Source organism: Equus asinus, chromosome X (assembly GCF_041296235.1).
Source record: "Equus asinus isolate D_3611 breed Donkey chromosome X, EquAss-T2T_v2, whole genome shotgun sequence".
Lineage (NCBI taxonomy): Eukaryota > Metazoa > Chordata > Mammalia > Perissodactyla > Equidae > Equus > Equus asinus.
This window is the reverse complement of record NC_091820.1, coordinates 135,442,198-135,447,801: the sequence shown is the minus strand read 5'-3', so window position 1 is coordinate 135,447,801 and position 5,604 is coordinate 135,442,198. Positions and strand designations below refer to the sequence as shown.

Below are 5,604 nucleotides of genomic sequence, written 5' to 3'. Positions count from 1 at the left end.
TCTAAACAACCAAACAATCTCTCGGGGAGACTGAAGACTGCGGTGAGCCCGGTACTTGTGTTTGGGTGGGGGCGTGGGCAGCGGCAGCCATGTTGGGAGCCACATCTGGTCAGCAGAGGAAGGGGTCCCAGGATCTGCCGGGTGTCAGGGTGAGGACCCTTCCTGAGGACTGAGTGTACCCCCCACCTCAGCAAAGAAAGGACGGTGCAGAGGTCAGGCCGAGGGACCCCTGGACGCCCCTCCGCCCCTGCCGTCAGTCCTGGGAGACCCCTGGTCACGGTGTCTGGATGTGAGGTTCCTGGCTTCCGCCTCAGGGGTCTTGGATGCGCCGAGGGCCTCGCTGAGGGAAGCCGGATTTGGGGAGGCAGACGGAAGGGCTCCAGGGCCGGCCAGGAGTCCCAGGAGGGAGGACTCCGGGCACAGGGCGTCCAGGTCTGTCCCTGCCTTCAGCCCTGAGGGACCCTGGGAGACAGGGGATGGACAGGCTGAGCCCCCGTCCCGCTCCTCAGAGGAGCCTGCTGGGGAGGGCCTGCGGGGCTGGGAACAGACTCAAGGGCAGAGGCGGGGCCAGGCCCTCCTGGGGGTCGAGGAAGGAGCAGAGGGCGGCTAATGATCCCGGGGAGTCCCTCCAAGGCCCTGCCTTCAGCTGTGGGCATACCCGGGTTTAGTGGCCTGAGGTGACCTCAGCAGACATCCCCAGGGGTCTCACGGCGGTGAGGGCCTCGGGTCCACAGAGGGAGGGTCCCGCAACCTGCCAGGGCTCAAGCTGAGGACCCTGAGGGAGGACGAAGGGGACCCCGCAGAGACACGCCCCTGCTGTCAGCGCCGGGAGGCCCCCGGGGCGCCATCACCAGAGGTGGCCTTTCCCGCCTTCCACATCCAGGACAGAGAGAGACTAGGGACTGGGTCAGAGGAGCAGCGCCTGAGGGGGCGGAGAGGGCGGCCCAGGGCCTGCTGGAGTCCCGGGGAGACGCCGAGGGAGGGCTGAGGACCCTGGACCCCAGGACAGAGAGGGAGCCTGTGGCCCTGCGCTCGGGCTTGGGAGGCCCCAGCGAGGGCCACCTGATGGGGCGTTTCCAGCCTTCTGCCTCCGGAGTCTTCAGGGGATGAGGACTGTGACTTCAGATCAGCTGAGGGTGGGGTCCCCGGACCCCGAGGGAGGACTGAGCACACCCCCAGCCCAGGCATAGGCGACCCCAGCAGAAATCTGCCCCTGTGGTCAGTCCTGCGAGGCCAGGCAGGATGTCAGGAGGGGTGGCCCGTCCACTTCCTGCTCGGGGTCTCAGTGGCGTGGTGGCCTTGGCCTGCAGGATGCTACTTCGGGTTAGCAGAAGGGAAGGTTCCAGGCCTGGCCAGGAGTAACTAGGAATACCTTGAGGACACTGAGGGGACTCCCACCCCAGGCAGAGGGGGGCCCACTGAAATCGGCCCTGCCCCTGTCACCCCTGAAGACCCCAGGCAGGGGTGGCGGCAGGTGGTGCAGCCCACTCACCTCTGCCTCGGGCTCTGCCAGGTGAGGCCTTGTTCTGTGGGGCGACGGCGGGTCAGCAGAGGGAGCCACATCTGGTCAGCAGAGGAAGGGGTCCCGGATCTGCCAGGACTCCAGACAAGGAGCCTTTGGGAGGAACGGAGGGCATGGAGGTTCCCCCCACCCCAGAAGAGAAGGGACCTCACAGAGGCCAGCTTCCCCTGTTCTCATCCCTGGGAGGTCCCGGGGCAGGGAGGGCTGGATGTGGCCTTCTCAGATTCCTGACACATGGTTGTGGATGGGGGATCTCAGGGAGGTGAGGCCTTGGTCTGAGGGGCAATGGCAGGTCAGCCGCGGGCGGAGTCCCAGGATCTGCCTGGTGTCAGGGTGAGGATCCTTCCTGAGGACTGAAGGTACCCCCCACCTCAGCAAATAAAGGATGGCACAGAGTCCGGCTGTCCCCTGTTCTCAGCCCTGGAAGGAACAGTCAGTAGTGGTCCGAAATGGCACGCTCACTTCTAGCCTGGGCAGGAAGGTGGGGGGGGGGTCCTCAGGAGGAGAGGGCCTGGTCTAAGGGGGAGATGTCAGCTGTTCCAGGCAGGGGGCAGGAGGAAGGGCAGGACCCGGCAGGAGGAAAGACAACCTACAGGAGGTCTGGGGGAACCCACCCCAGGGCACGGGGCTGGTCCCAGCTGCCAGCCTTTTTGGATGCTGGCAGGGGTGTGGGCTTGTGGGCATGGATGTGGCGCCTCCTCCCGTTTCTCTCAGAGGCTCAGGGAGGTGAGGACCTTGGTCTGCGAGGACAACGTCAGGTCATCTGAGGAAGCACATCTGGTCAGCTGACACAGATTCCAGAAGACAAAGTGAGGACCCCAAGGGAGGAGTGAGTGTACCCCCATGGCCAGGACAAAGAGGGGGCCCACGGAAATCTGGCCTGGCCCTACTGTCAGCCCTGGCACCCCCGGCAGGGCCTGTCTGGCTGAGCCCCTCCTCATTTCCAGGTCGGTGGTCTGGGGAAGGGGGCAAGGCCCTGGTCTGAGGGTCTGGACTCAGGTCAGTGGAGGCAGGATCCCAGGCCCTGGCCGGGGTCACGGTGAGGACTGAGGGGACCCCACACCCCAGGACGCATGCAGCCCAGGCCATCCCTACCCTGCTGTCTGCCATGGGGACACCCGGGATCGGTGGGTGGATTCAGTCCCCCTCACTTCCTCTTCCGGTGTCTTGTCCTAAGGAGGGTGGCCTCATGTCAACAGAGGGAGTTGACCCAGGCCCTGCAGTGTCGAGGTAAAGACTGAGTGGACCACCCATCCCAGGACAGATGGAACCCGCAGAGTTTGGTCACCCCTTATTGTCCCTTGCTGCCTCCAGTTAGCCCCTCGTCAGGTGTGGCCAGATGTGGGCCCGCTCACTTCCTTCTGGTCGGTCTCAGGGGTGTGTGGTCTTGTTCTGAGAGGTTTGCCTCAGGGCAGCAGTGGGGTGAGACCCAGGCCCAGCCAGGAGAACGATGAGGACATTGAGTGAGCTTGGAGGGGACCATCCACCCAAGAAGAGTGAGGACCTCACAGAGTTCAGGTAACCTCTCTTGTCAGCCCTACGTGGCCAGGGCTGTGCTTGTAGTCTGCACCCTGAGGTGCCCCCTGTTTCCTCTTACAGGGGATCCGGGAACCTGGAGGTGAAGGCCTTGGTCTGAGTCTCGTGTCCTCAGGTCACAGAGCAGAGGAGGCCCAGGCAGTGCCAGGAGTCAAGGCGAGGGACACACCCAGAATGTGCATCCAAGGGTACCCCCACACCAGAACCAAGGAGACCTTGCAGAGCCCGAGCCCACCCCACCCCAGCCCAACATCAGCCCCGGAACCTTGGCCTCCGCTGCGTGCTCCCTTAGGAGCCAGGTCACTTCTTCCTTCAGATCCCTAGGGCACGGGCCGCCCTGGATGACAGAGCACCGTGAAGCCGAGAGCACCCCTAAGAGGAGACCGGTAAGTCACCGTTGTGAGAGCCACCAAGGGTGGGTTTCTCAGCTGAGGCCACTCATACTCCCTCTTTCCCCCACTCTCCAGGGTTCCCATGGGTCAGCTCATGGCCGCTCTCCTACTGGCTGCCGGACACATGTCGTGATGAGTCTAGGTCGGATGGGTGAGCTCTGCAAGCGTGAGGAAGACCATCAGGACCCAAGAGAGGCCCAGGGCCTGGTGGATGCGTGGCTCTCCGGGGCTGAGGAGGAGGAGGCCATATCCCCTTCCTCCTCCCTGTCTGTCCTCTTCCTGGGCACCCTGGAGGAGGTGGCTGCTGCTGCGACCCCGAATGCTGACTAGGGCCCTCAGAGTGCCTGGCCGTCCCTCACTGTCATGGCAGCCACTCCATGGAGCCAGTCTGGAGACGATGGCTCCAGTAGCCAAGATGAGGAGGGGCCAAGCGCCTGGGAGGATCCAGGAGACGCCAACTCCTCACTCCAAGACGTACTATGTTTGAAGTTCACTGACCTGGTGGGGTTCCTGCTGCTCAAGTATTGCACAAAGGAGCCGACCACAAAGGCGGAGATGCTGAATACGGTCCTCAGAGATTACCAGGACCACTTCCCTGTGATCTTCAGACCGGCCTCCTGGTGATGCTCCTGGGTGTGATCCACCTTCAGGGCGACTGTGCCCCTGAGCAGGACATCTGGGAAGCACTGAGTGTCATGGGGGTGCGTGCTGGGAGGGAGCACTTCATCTACGGGGAGCCCAGGGAGCTGCTCACCCACTTTTGGGTGCAGGAGCAGTACATGGAGTACCAGCAGGTGCCCAGAAGTGATCCTGCACGCTACGAGTTCCTGTGGGGTCCCAGGGCCCATGCTGAAACCAGCAAGATGAAAGTCCTGGAGTATTTGCTCAGGGTCAGTAGCAGGGATCCCAATCCCTTCCTCCAGCTGTGTGAAGAGGCTGTGAGTGATGAGGAAGGGGCACCTGAGCCCGAGGGCGGCCAGGCACAGTCCAGGCCCATGTCCAGCAGCTTCTCCTGCTGGGCATGAAGTGAGGCCGCTTCTTCACTGCGTATTTCATGAGAGAGCAGTGAGTGTCCTAAGTAGTGGAGGGGCGAGGTGGGAGGACACGGTGGATAGCGTCTGTGGGCTCTTGGTCTCTGTGATGGATCCTGGAGATGGATCTTGGTTTCTGTTAGGACTTTACAAATCTTGTTCTTTTAATAGAAGATTTAATTTGCTTCAGTGTCTTAAGTTTGTGAATGACCCTGATCACATATGAATTTGTACTTATCCAGTCCAAGAGTAAGAGTTTTGCTATTTTGTAAAAGTAATTGGGACATCTTCCATCATAGCCTCTTATCCGAACTGGATGTCATGGTACTGGAACAGGAATTTCCTTGGAAATGTGAAAGATCTTAGCCATCAAATCGATGGGATCAAGAAATAGAGAAATAAATGAGGAAGGTACTTAATTCTTGGCTTCTTATCTCCTCTTGTCTGTTGTTCTGTCAAACTAAAATATATATGTACACCTGGATATGCTTGCTTGATTCAAGAAAGTCACAGAAATTTAATCTGCATAAGTAAGACCCCTGCTCACTGGCTCTTTTCTTCCCCAATGTTTTGCTGAGTCTCTGCCCTCTGGAAGGCCCTGTGTCATTAGTGGGGACAGAGGATACGTGGGGCACTCCCCACCCGTAGAATGAGAGTCTGGGAGCCGCAGTCCTCGAGGAAGATGGTGAGGTGTCGGCCCCTGGACAAGTCAAAGTAGGTGGGTGGTGGTGCGGCCCCAGGGGAGCGCGCTCACGTGTAAACACCCGGAGCCGGGGCAGTGTGGGCTTCGGGAAACTGCGATTCCTTCTGTGGGAGTTGATTGTCATGAAGCTCGGTGGTGGTAATGGCCAGACTCACAGTGTGTCTTAGGGCTGAGGGGCAAGTCTGAAATGGAAAATTGCTCTGAAGAGTTTCTTTTGGATCGTGGGTAAAGCAGAGAAATCGTCACTTGGGCAGGAAGGGAGGGTGTCCTGGGCACTTGTCATGTTGCAGATGAACAACAGTGAAGAACAAGGTGTTTGAAACCCACAGTCTGCAACGATTCCTGAGAAATAAGTTTCTTGCTCCTTGTAGTGATGCCCAGGAGTGGCTGAACAGGCTCTCTCCTCCATGGCCTGGGAAA

General features: G+C 60.2%; 1 pseudogene; it reads left to right on the top strand.

The window, feature by feature from the left end:
- The first annotated feature begins 3,813 nt into the window (after nucleotides 1-3,813).
- LOC106839890 (melanoma-associated antigen 10-like) lies at nucleotides 3,814-4,475 on the top strand (annotated as a pseudogene).
- The last annotated feature ends 1,129 nt before the right edge of the window (nucleotides 4,476-5,604 follow it).